Source organism: Suricata suricatta, chromosome 6 (genome assembly GCF_006229205.1).
Source record: "Suricata suricatta isolate VVHF042 chromosome 6, meerkat_22Aug2017_6uvM2_HiC, whole genome shotgun sequence".
Lineage (NCBI taxonomy): Eukaryota > Metazoa > Chordata > Mammalia > Carnivora > Herpestidae > Suricata > Suricata suricatta.
In genome coordinates this window covers 66,111,664-66,125,599 of record NC_043705.1, presented here as the reverse complement: position 1 = coordinate 66,125,599, position 13,936 = coordinate 66,111,664, and positions in this window count along the sequence as shown.

Here is a 13,936-nt window from a genome sequence, read left to right as displayed (position 1 = left end):
CCATCACAGCAACCTCGGAACCTGGTACTAGAGTTTAATGGGTGCGACTGATCAATGAAGGCCACAGTCTTTTCCTCTAACAATAACTGCCTTTAACCTGAATCAAGGATTGCCACCACAGGCACACTTCATCATGGAAAACAAAATTAAAAATAAAATTTCCAAGGGGCGCCTGGGTGGTTCAGTCAGTTAAGTGTCCAACTTCAGCTCAGGTCATGATCATGCGATCCATGAGTTGAGACCCATGTCTCAAGATTCTGCATCTTCAGATTCTGTCTCCTTCTTCCTTGCCCCTCCCCTGCTCATGCTCTGTCTCTCTCAAAAATAAATATTTTTTTAATTTTAAATAAAAAATAAAATAAAATTTCCAAAACAAAAAATTATCCAACATGAATTTTTACCTATTGATTCAGTCAGCACTCAAAATAAACATCAACATTTCCATGTGTTCCAGATAGAATGTGTTTAAATGGCTTATTGCATCACATAATATTGTTGGTCACTTCTCAAAAATATACTAATTCTATTTCAATTATTCTACAGCTATTCGCATGTGTAGGTTTTGCCAAAAAGATCAATTGGCAATGATATTCCTAGAAGAACATAAACATTTTTCTTTGATATGTTGCAGGAATGGTTATTTGCAAGCCTAAAGCTGCGTCAGACTTTAAAGTTTTACCCAAGACTTTGACTAAAGAAGTAAAATAAATTGTTATTCCATTCTGTGAGTTGTCTGCCATTACCATTATTTATATTAACTAATTTTAATTCATTAAAAAGAAATTATTTCAAAAATGATGATTAAGATTCTCAAAAAAAAAAACCCCAGAAAACTACTAAGACAATTTTCACAGGGCTCACAACAATGTGCTTTTTATTTTTACTGCATTCTAAGTGGAAATTCTAAAGCTGTGAAAGAAACCTTATACCAAATTAGGTAAGGACCAAACAACTTGGCGGACTTTTAATGCATATAAAAGAATGACATGCAAAGATGCTTGCTGGATCAGCAATGGTGAGAACTATTTAGTTCTCACTAAATTAGGGAATTCACAGCAGGAAGTCTTGCCAGAACTAGGTTTAAGGATATGAATACTCAGGATAGGATTAATCTTAACTATTCCTTTAAGTCTTTTATTTACCAGGTATTTATATTGTGTCAGACACTTTATTAAGCATTTTATTTTTTTCCATTTAATTATAACCAAAACCCAGAAGGTACCTAGTAATAAACCTCCCCAAAGAGGTTAAAGATCCATACACTGAAAACTATAGAAAGCTTATGAAAGAAATTGAAGACAAAAAGAAATAGAAAAACTTTCCAGCTTAGGGAAGAACAAATATTGTTAAAATAGCTATACTTCCCAAAGCAATTTACACATTTGATGCAATCTTTATCAAAATAAAACCAGCATTTTTCACAGAGCTAGAACAAACCATTCTCAAATTTTCATGGAACCAGAAAAGACCCCAAATAGCCAAAGCAATCTTGAAAAAGAAAACCAAAGCTGAAGGCATCACAATTCCAGACTTAAAGCTGTATTACAAAGCTATGTTCATCAAGACAGTATGGTTCTGGTACAAAAACAGACATGTAGATCAATGGGACACAATTGAGAACCCAGAAATGGACCCACAAATGTATGGCCTACTAATCTTCGACAAAGTGGGTAAGAATATCCAATGGAAAAAGCATCTTCAGCAAATGGTGTTGGGAAAACTGGACAGTGGCATGCAAAAGAATTAAAGTGGACCACCTTTTTACATTATATACAAAAAGAAATTCAAATGGATGAAAGACCTAAATATAAGAAAGGAAACCATCAAAATCCTGGAGGAGAAAATAGGTAGCAATCTCTTCGACCTTGGCCAGAGCAACTTCTTGTGACATGCCTCTGGAGGCAAGAGAAACAAAAGCAAAAATAAACTATTGTGATCTCATAAAGATAAAAAGCTTCTGCACAGCAAAGGAAACAATCAACAAAACTAAAAGACAGCCTATGGAATGGGAGAAGATATTTGCAAATGACTTATCTGATAAAGGGTCAGTATGAAAAAATCTATAAACAACCTATCAAACTCAACACTCAAAAACCAACCCAATTAAGAAACGGATAGAAGACATGGACAGACACTTTTCCAAAGACATTTAGATGGCTAACAGACAGATGAAGAATATGCTCAACATCACTTATTATCAAGGAAATAAAAAGCAAAACCACAATGAGTACCATCTCACACCTGTCAGAATGGCTAAAATTAACAAATCAAGAAACAACAGATGATGGTAAGGAGGAGGAGAAAGGGAAAAATTCTTATACTGCCAGAAAGCATGCAAACTGCAGCAGCCACTCTGGAAAATGGTAAGGAGTTTCCTCAAAAAATTAAAAATAGAGCTACCCTACAACCCAGCCATTGCACTACTAGGCAGTTATCCAAAGGTATACAAAAATGCTGATTTGAAGGGGCACATGCAACCTAATATTTATAGCAACAATACCAACAATCTCCAAAATATGGAAAGAGCCCAAATGTCCATCAACTGATGAACAAAAGAGATATAATAGATCTACATACACACACACACACACACACACAATGGAATATTATTCAGTGATCAAAAAGAATGAAATCTTGCCATTTGCAACAATGTGGATGGAACTAGAGTGTATTATGCCACATGAAGTAAGTCAAAGACATATATGTGATTTCACTCATACGTGGAATTTAAAAAACAAAACAGATGAACAAAGGGGAAAAGAAAGAAAACTAAAATAAGATAAAAAGAGAGGGAGGCAAACCACAGAAAACTCTTATGTATAGAGAACAAACAGGTTGCTCAGTGGGTAGGGGGATGGGCTAAATTAAAGAAGGCTGTTGGGATGAGCATTGGGTGTTTTATGTAAGGAATAAATCACTAACTTTTTTTTAATGTTTACTTCTGAGAGACAGAGCATGAGTGTGGGAGGGTCAGAGAGAGAGGGAGACACAGAAACCAAGGCAGGCTCCAGGCTCTGAGCTATGGGCACAGAGCCCAACACATGGCTCAAACTGACAAATTGTGAGATCATGACCTGAGCCAAAGTTGAACACTTAACCGACTGCGCCACCCAAGTGCCCCCAAATAAATTCTACTCCTGAAACCTGGCATGTCCCTTCACCACCCCACATTGGGGCAGCACTTGTCCAGTCCCGCCCCGGCCAGCAGGGCGGTAAATCCTTGCGGGTTCGTTCCTGAGAGAGGGAGAGAAAGGGCAGGAAGGGGGAGCACAAAGAGTAAGGACACAACACACGGTTTCTGATCAAGCCTCTTCTTTTTTATTCAGAAAACACTGTATCTTATAAAGGTTTTGAGGCAAGAAAACAAGGCAGCTGACCTAGGTCAGTTGCTAGGAAACAGGGTTAAGGGATTAAGACTGGAGTAAAAGAGGAACCAAACTAAGGTTTTTAGCACAGCACTGAAGGGCCAATACCACCCTGCCTGTAGGCGATTGATCTTTGTTCTTCTGGCTTCTCCTCTGACAGGGAGTGGCGCTCCCCTGCCTATTTTTGTAACTCCCCTCAGGGAGTGACATATCTGGCTAGCAAATGGCCAAGCAGCTGAGTCTTTGCAGCTTCCCACAGAAACCAATACTACACTATATGTTAACTAACTTGAATTTAAATTTTTTTTAAATATCATAAAAAAATAAGAATTCCTATTTTAAAATATGAATCCATAATATAAGAATAATTATGCTTATTCTGTAGATGCAGAAATGGAGACCCTGTTAACAAAGTAAAATATCTGGGATCATTTTGCAAAATTTCTGGAAGTTTTAATCATTATGCTAAGCTGACTATACAACCCCAAACTGAGATGTATTTCAATGGGAAAACAATTTCAAAAGTACACGTTCAAAAACTTCTGTGTATAAGTCACACAAATCTGGACACTTGTTGGGATGAGCACTGGGTGTCATATATAAATGATGAATCACTAAATCCTAAAATCATTATTACACTATATGTTAACTAACTTGGATTTAAATTTTTAAAAAATAGAAATAACTTTTTAAAATTTTAAAAATACATCAAGCAAATCTGTAATTTAAAATCTGAGCACAGGCCCCAGTAGGGCCTCTGGGTGGCTCAGTCAGTTAAGTGTCCAACTTTGGCTCAGGCCATGATCTTGCAGTTCATGAGTTTGAGCCCCATGTCTGACTCAATACTCACAGCTCAGAGCCTGGAGCCTGCTTTGGATTCTTTGTCTCCTTCTCTCTATGTGTCTCTCCCCTGATTGCACTCTCTCTCTCAAAAATAAATAAAAACTTTTAAAAAAATTAATAAAATATGAGCACGGAATCTTAGCACATATACCTGACACATATGCCTTCTATGATCCTACTAGGGTAGCTCAACAACCACAGCAAGCATGCTGGCAGAGACCACAAGGAGTCTCTGAAACCCCGAGTTCTACTAGATCTTCAAGGAGACCATGGCTTCTTTCTCCTAGGGGCATATGGGAAGGGGGCAGAATCACAAAGAAAAAGAACAGCTTCTCTTCAAGGCCCAAGACAGAAACCTCATTGTTTTGGTTTTCCAAAGGGTTACAACCAGCAAAAGTCAATGAAGACAATTAATTATCGAACAATAAGAGAGTTTCTCTTGGGCACTTGCTACATGCAGTTCCTGGACCAGGAGCACAATCCCATTTACCCCAATTGTCCTAGAAGATAATTAGCCACATGAAAAAACTAAATTGATCACAGTCTCAGTAATAATAAGAAGGTTCTTGCACCTTATAAATCTCAGAGCAGAGGGGCACCTAGGTTCAGTTGGTTAAGTGCTTGACTTTGGCTCAGGTCATGATTTCATTGTCCATGAGTTTGAGCCCTACATTGGGGTCTCTGCTGACAGCTCAGAGCCAAGAGCCTTCTTCGAATTCTTTGTCTTCTTCTCTATCTCTCTCTATCCCTCCCCCACTTGCTCCCTGTCTCCCTCTCTTTCTCAAAAATAAATAAACATTTAAAAATAATCTCAGAGAAGAGAATCTTCTTACTAGTAAAACATACAGGACTGAAAATTGGCCAATTCATTCATTAATAGCTTAGAAGAGTGGGAAGTGCTCCTACAGACTGGTAAAAGACAAACGGCCAACATAAAACTGGGAGAACTTAGGAAGCATATCCAAAAACTGAACACACACATGAAATTTTGTATGATCTCATCAATACTTAGGGAAATTAAAATTAAAACATACATAAGATGCCAAATATTCTTAAAATCAGAAATCCCACTTTGGAAAATATACATGACAGTAATAAAAGCACCAGAACACAAGGATAGACATCTCCCTCCTATAACCATTTGTTTGTTCTCTCTTCCTTGGTTTGTCTTTCTTTACTCCCCTTTGCTCCTTTGTTTTCTTTCCTAAATTCCCCATATGAGTTAAATCATATGATATTTGTCTTTCTCTGATTGACTTATTTTGCTTACCATTATACTCTCTAGCTCTATCCGGGTCATTGCAAATGGCAATATTTCATTCTTTTTTATGATGGAATAAAATTCCATTATAGATATAGATATAGATATAGATATAGATATAGACATAGACATAGATATAGATAGATACCACCTCTTCTTTATCTATTCATCTATCAATAGACACTTGAGCTGCTTCCATAATTTAGCTATTGTAGATAATGTTGGAATAAAGAAAGGGGTGCAAATATCCCTCTGAAATATTTAAAAACATTTTTTAACATTTATTATAAGAGACAGAATATGAGCTGGGGAGGGGCAGAGAGAGTGGGGACACAGAATCTGAAGCAGGCTCCAGGCTCTGAGCTGTCAGCACAGAGCCCCGATGCAGAGCCAGAATCCACAGTCTGTGAGATCATGACTTGAGCCAAAGTCGGACGCTTAAATGACTGAGCCACACAGGAGCCCCTGAAATATTATTTTTATATTCTTTGGGTAAATACTCAGTAGTGTGATTACCAAATCATAGGGCACTCTATTTTTATTTTTTTGAGGTGCCTCCACACTGTGTTCCAGAGTGGCTATTCTAGTCTGCATTTCCACCAGCAGTGCATGAGGGCCCCTTTTTCTCCACATCCTCCACCAAATGTTTGCTTGTGGTTTTTATTTTAGTCATTCTGACAGGTGTGAGGTGATAGCTCATTGTGGTTTTGATTCGCATTTGTGGCATCTGATTCCAAATTAGGCTCCAAAAAAATTGCTTTCTGCAGAACAGATCCAAAAAACAATTCATTTTTTTCCCCACTCCTAATTACATCTCACTACATTCAACAAAATGGTTTCTGATCTTTTCTTCCTCTCCTAACCACTCTTCCATTCAATTTCCTCACCACCTGTTTTGACATTCTCTAACATTCTGATTCAGAGGCTGCACTCTATGTTCAAATACCAAAGTTCAAAGACCACTGAATAACCCGTGACATAACACAAGTGAAATATGGACAATTCAACTTTCAAACATACCATTTCTTAGAATGCCTCAGTATGTTGCAGCTTTTCACATTATTTTAACTTACCTTCTCATATATTTCTATAATGCTTCTATTTTATCATAAAAATAATATGGTCCATTATGGTAATCCTCCTTAACAATGTAGGTATTATTTCCTTTTTAAGTTCTTAGAGGGGAAAATGGCTTTTATAGTATAATTCCCCAATTCATACATACACGTTACATTTTTAAGAATAAAAACACACCACTAAGTTCTAATGGTTACTATTTCTATACTTTTGGCTTATTAAAACTTAGTAATGCAGGACTATCTATAGTCTTAAGAAAGCCTTGTACTAAGCAGCATGTTTAGCCAATAGAGAGCAAATCAACTACCCAATAATCATCTCAAAAAGGTTCTAGACATAGTTATGCAGTTCTTTTTAAAAAGATATTTGGGCAACCGCAGTTTTAACCTATCATTACTGTATACAAACAGTTAACATGGGCATTTTCTCTGCAATTAAACCAACTTTGAGTCCAAAAGTCTGCTCTAGAGAACATAGAGGAAACTTCTGGTAAAATATTTTTCATATACTGAGCACTTTTCATTATTATATATATGCATTTATTTATATAACAAACATTTATTAAGTGTCTACTATATACTAGGCAGTATATTAATTATAAATAATGTAGGGTATGAAATCTGACAGATCTGAGTTTAAATCTCTGCTGACTATTATTAGCCTGTGTGATTTCTGAAAGTTTTTCACTCTGCTTTAAAGTGTACAGGACTCTGTTTTCTCCTTTATAAAACAGAGATAATAGTAATATCTAACCCAAATAATTATTGTGAAAGCTAAGCATTCAGTAATACAATAAATGTTAGCTGTATTATTATCATTATTATTTCAGTATTCTTGCCTTAAGGATTTCCTATTACATAAAATGGTAAGAGAATGGAGGAAAAAGAGAATAAAATTCCATGTCAGGAAACAAGTTATGCAGGGCAAAGAGAAACATAGTGAAACTTGGTATAAAATAAAGGTAAATAACTGAAATTAATGTTTTTAAATTGCAGCCTTGGGGGAGAAAAACATAATTGCCTTTTGCACCTATGATGCTAATAAGGGAGCCATGTTAATTAGCAGAATTAGTTATCTTTATAACTCCGGACGTAGAACAATTCCTAAAAGTATTGATCAATGTACTAACAAGTAAATGTGTGTGTATACAAACACAGACCTTTAAAAGCTTTTAGATATCATGTAAACAAAATCAGATTTGTATTTTAGAAAGATAACTTGATTGGCAATGTTGAAAATGAGCATGAACAAGGGGAACCCGGAATAAGAACAGTTAAATAATCATTCCTTTGGGAGAGAAGTGATGAATACCTAACCCAAGGCAATACCTAGAATGTGGTAATCCTTTAATGTGTGCAATGTTAAAGAAGAAAGAACAATGATCTCAAAGTTGTCAGGTTATGGTTTAGTGTAGATTCTAGTAATTAAAATAGCAAAGGATAGACAGCAAATTTGCAAGGGATATATGTAAGAAGCAAAAAATTGAACTTGGACTTATTGAGGTATTAGAAAATAAACTTTGACACCATTAGCAAGTAAATGATGGGTGAAGTTGTGGATGTGAGTGGGATTATCCAGGAAGAACACAAAGACCAAAATTCAACCAGGTAGATTACTAAATATTACAGTGTTAGCTAATAAAAGACTGCTTCATAAGAAATCTCTTATGTGTTGTGTTAGTATTTCCAAAGAACTAAGGTAAGACTAAGTTGATGATAATGAAGGTAGTATTAGAAATGTCCATGTTTTGTGGCTCCTGGTTGGCTCAGTCAGTTAAGCATCCGACTTCAGCTCAGGTCATGATCTCACAGTTCGTGGGTTTGAGCCCCATATCGGGCTCTGTGCTGACATCTAGCTCAGACCCTGGAGCCTGTCTTTGGATTCTGTGTCTCCCTCCCTCTCTAACCCTCCCCTGCTCATGCTCTCTTGCTCAAAAATAAATAAAACATTAAAAAACTAAAAAAAAAAGAAAAAGAAAAAGAAAAAATGCTCAAGTTCTACAAAAGAAAGGACATGGAAAACCATGGAAGCAACGGTTATCTATTTTAAAGGCAGGGGATGGGGGAAAGGGAGAATGTCAACACTGTTAAATGCAGAGATGTCAAAGAAAGCAGACAGAAAAACTGTCCACTAGCCCAAATAGGAAATGCACAGGTAGTATTCTAGGGGCTTGACAACTTCAAATCCCTTTCAGGAAATATATACTAATACCTTCTTCCCCTAAACCTTGTCAACAAAGTGATATGGTCGAGCTTTAGCATTTTTTGCCATCTTTTCAAGTTTATTTATTTTGAGAGAGATGGAGACAGTGCAAGTGGGGGAGGGACAGAGAGAAGGAGAGAGAGAATCCCAAACAGGCTCTGTGCCACCAGCGCAGGGTCTAATTTAGGGTTCACACTCACAAATCATGAGATTATGACCTGAGCCAAAGTTGGACTTTTAACTGACTGAGCCATCCAGGTGCCCCCACATTTTTGCAAACTTACATGTGAGGGAAAAATGGCAGCTGATTCTAGTTTTTATTTGCATTACTCTAGTAGGAATGAAGTTGAATATTTTCATATATTGAAAGCACTTCAATATTTTTTTATAAATAATGTATTTTTGCCAATTTTTTCTATAGTACTTGTAGTCCTTCATGAAATCTCTAAGTTCTCTATGTTTTAGGAAGATTAACTTTTGACTTTGCTGAGTGTTATTATTGACACAGAATTGTTAATTTTTATATAGTCATGTTTACCAATTTTTTAAATCTTCTGGATTTAGAATATTTAGAAATGCCTTCCCTAAACCAAGATTTTAGCAGGATTCACTTGTTTTCTTCTAAGTTATACGTGAATTCATTCCTTACTTATAGATCTACAATCCATTTTAAGTTTATTTTTGATTATTGGTGTAAGAAAAAGGTTTGATTTTATCTTTTTCAAATAACTATGTAGTTGTCTCAACACCATTTATTAATCAGTCCTTTGGTGATAAAACAACTTTTTTTAATCTTTCTTTTTTTAGTAATCGCTACACCCAACATGGGACTCAAACTCAAGACTCCAAGTTCAAGAGCCACATGTTCCACCAACTGAACCAGCCAGGTGCCCCTCAACAATTTTTTCATATACTCAAATTCCACATGCACTTAGTACTCTTTCTAGACTATTTCTAGACCATTCCACTGTTCTACCTATTCATGCACCAGTACCACACTATTTTAATTACAGAAACTTTGTGGAGTGTTTTAAATATGGTAGTGCTACCGTCCCTCGTTGTCTTTGTCTTGTCAGTGCTGTTCTAGCTATTCTTGCATATTATTATCAATAAGAGATTTGTTATCAACTTGTCTAACTCCACAAAAGGAACCTCGCTGGTATATTTATTAATATCATATTAAATCTACAAGTCAACTTATGGAGCAATGACAGTTTGATAAGGCTTAAATATCCTATCCAAGAGTGAGGGATGTCTTTCAATTTGATTAAGTCAGGAACGTTATGTTGGTGCCCCCACCAAGTCACAGGTAGCACAGGCAAACCCCAGGCTTGCCCAGGTAAGACAGATCTTTCTCACTGCTGGGCAGAGAGAAAAGCACTATCTGTGCTGCTTGTACAGGCTCTTCCCATTGAGAAAGGGGGGAGAGAGATGCTTGCATGGATACCCAGTTTTTCCTTTAAAACTCCTCTAACAGATTAAGTGGAAGAGAGACTGACCAAGAGTTCCCTTTACAAAGAAGAAAAAATCAAGAATCGGGAATAAATGTGCCCTTGAACATAAAGACATCATTCAGTATCTCTCCCAGTAATGTCTGAGAATCAATAACAGTATCTCCTAGGTTCAGGAACACTCATTTCTGAGCACCATATCTGCCACCCATGCCCTCAGAAGGCTGCTCTGTGGAAAAGGGCTGTCGTACTCCTGGCAGCCCAGACCCTCATCATACTAACTTGCATTCTAGAGCTCAAAGTGTGTGGCACTTTGTTTTCTAGGCTCTAAATCCAAACTTTTTCCCAGAGTATCACCACATCCCCATAACATGGTTCCTCCTCTACCTCTCTTCTTGGGACTCAAAACCAGTTCCATGGACCAGTCAGAGAAACAGGCTTCATTCTATCACTTGGTCCTCATCATCTTGGTCTTTTCTTTGTTTTTTTCCCCAACTTGGTTTCTTCTTACCAAGAATCCATGAACAATAACACTTCTTTGTCCCCCGTTAGTTACCAATTCTGCCTCCAGAAACACTATGCATTTTGCAAATAAATGTCCCAAAGCATTATTACACCACTAATTTCAAAACAACCAAATTGTGAATCTTGTTTTTACTGCTTATGAAACACAACTGCTTTCAAAGGTGTGCACTATTTAAAATTTGTCCTCAGTAATTCAACAGGAGCTATGAAGCATTCACCACCTGTGGGCATTATGTCAGAGCACTGATGACGAGACCTCCATTGACTAGTATTCCAGGGTTAAAGCTACTCTGTTGTGTATGTCTTGACACATGAGAATGGCACGTTTTGGAATCAGTATATATGACTATGTGCTTACCCACAATCCTAGAAAATGCTGTCGGTCTGTCAGGCCACTTGGCAATTCAGACTCCTTTTTTTATGTTCTACCTCCCTGAAACTTTGAACTTAAACATCTCACTATCTCAGCATCAGGCAGACCAAATCACAGAAATAACAAGCAGAATTCCGGATAGTGCCCTATCATCAATTGCCTGAAGAATTAAGGCCAACCTGCCACTTTGAGTTTCTGCCCATGAATGCCTGGGAGGAATGATGACCTTCTCTCCCCCAGTCCATCACTTTAAGAAATTGTTAGCGTGAAAGCATTCACCAGGAGCTTTATCTGGTAGCTTATAAGTTACTTTAATATTATAAATATATACTATGCCTTAAAATACACACCATGCCCATGTTTGTTAAATAATTTGAAACATACATATGTTAGGCTAATACTGAAACATAAACATGAATTCACACAAAAGAATAGATGCTGTTCTACAAGTTATTGCCAATTTAGGCCCTGAGTTTCCTGGCAGTCACAGAAATAAAAGGAAAGATGATGAGTCACTTATCTCTTACTGACCTTGAGGAATTTTCCTGTAAATATTTGTTAAGAACATTGAATTACATGAAGAATGTTCTCGGTCTGTTGGAGCACGCAGCAGAGGATGTGTTGGGTGAAGTGAGGAGCAGTGGTGAGGGGCATGAACAGGAATAAACAGAAAAATGTACTCAAATAGTATTGCAACAGATGAGGGCTGTTCTTTATAATACCACTGCTCTGTATGACAACAGTTTTATTATTGTGTGTGTTTGATGCAGTCTTATTTTCAAATAATAATAGTGATTAAAGAACCATAGAAAGTAATGATTTAAGTAGTCCTTTTTTAAATATCAAGCATTTCACTGATGCTTTGGGCAGGAGTGTGATGGTAATCATTTTAAGGCAGGGCTTTCAGATTAAGCCTCAACAGAGGTTCTGTTTCCATTTAAGTTAAAAATTATTACTACATATTAAAGTCTAATTGTGTGTGTGTGTGTGTGTGTGTGTGTGTGTGTATGTGTGTGTGTGTGTATGTGATATAACGTGTGTGACAGAGACACATATGATTAGATAGAGATATCCGGTATAAAATACCCCAATTGGATAGGATCCAGACAGAGGGTAGATATGGTTTCTGAAATTAATGGGCCTGACTTGTGCTCTCAGCTGGGCAAAATGGCATTCAAATGTTTGTGAAAGCGGATCCATAGGGTCTCTGTAAAAAGAGTCAAATAATCATCAAAGAAAAACTTTAAATTTCTTTAAATGCCCAGATATCTTGAAACCCCAGAGCTTCACACTTAGGCATGGAAGAAAAAAATTTCAATCCATAAAAAATAACTGTCAGAAGAATGACCTTCTTCCTTTTGCTCCATCAGAGTAAGTTGCTTCAGACTTGCTAGACTGAGTTATTTTATCTGTAAGTGAACACCTAAAATGATTTTATTTGTTGTCTTGGTTTCACAGGTAGAATAGAATCACTTAAGTAAGACACATCTGTTCTCATTTTAGCCCTATCATTGCCTAATGAAACTGTGGATAGGTCATGAGACCTCTCGAAGCCTCACCGCTCTCATCTGTAAAATAGGGATAATGATAGTACCTACTACATGGAATTGTATTAGAAAGTGTGGCTATCAAAGATGTCAACACCCTTATCCCTGACACATAAGACTATGTTACCTTGTATGGACTTTTTAGATGCAATTAAGTTAAGGACCCTGAAGACAGGAGATTATCTCATATTATCCAGGTGGATCCAAGATAATCACAGGGGTTCTTTAGAATCAAAGAAAGAGCTGTAACCACAGAACCACAATTCAGAGCAATGGAATCATTGGCTTTAAAGACGGAGAGAGAGGCCATGAGCCAAAATATGCAGAAAGCCTCAAGAAGCTAAAAAAGGCCAAGGAAAGAATTTTCCCCTGGAGCTTTGAATAGAAACATAATCCTACATTACTTAATTTTAGCCCAGTGAACCCTATTTGGGCTTCTCACTTCCAGTTGTAAGATAATAAATTTGTTGGGTTTTATTTTTTAACCACTAAGTTTGTGGTACTTTGTTTGTGTGAGCCTTAAGAAACTAATCTAGAATTAAATGGAAAAATGCATGTGAAATGTTAATACAATGGTAGACACACTGAAGAACTCATGAAGAATATGACAATAATGGATGATAGCGCTTGTTTTTGTTCTGATAATAATTTCCAGAAATTTTGACTATTAGGTTAAATTGTGTGACATTGCCAATATTTGATCATATTGACCTGTAAAATGGTAATTTCACATGGTCCAACCAAACACTTCTAAGCCTGACTCAGGTGGGGAAAAAATCCATCAAAAGAAGATGCTTATCTCCTCAAAGTTTATCTTAATATCCCCTCTTAAATTACAACAACCTCATGAGATTGTTACAAGGATTAAATAAAATGATAATATGTAAAGAAGTAACCAGAGTACTAACAGTAAGCCTAAATGCGGTTAGCCATTATTATGCTTTAAAGCTAAGTTGCAGGAGAGCAGGGACTTTGTTTTATTCACTGCTATAACTTCTGCTCACACAACAGGGTATTTTTATAAAAAGTACTCATTAACTATTTTACGCACTTTTTTTTTTTTTTTTTTTTTAGGTGGTGGTATGCAGTTTTCTTTTTTTTTTTTCCATAATATTTTATTGTCAAATTGTTTTCCATACAACACCCAGTGCTCTTCCCCTCAAGTGCCCACCACCATCACCACCACCTGTCTTCCCCCCTCCCCCCTCCCCCCCCAACCCTCAGTTCATTCTCAGCTTTCAATTGTCTCTCAAGTTCTGCATCCCTCTCTCTCCCCAACTCTCTCTCTCTCC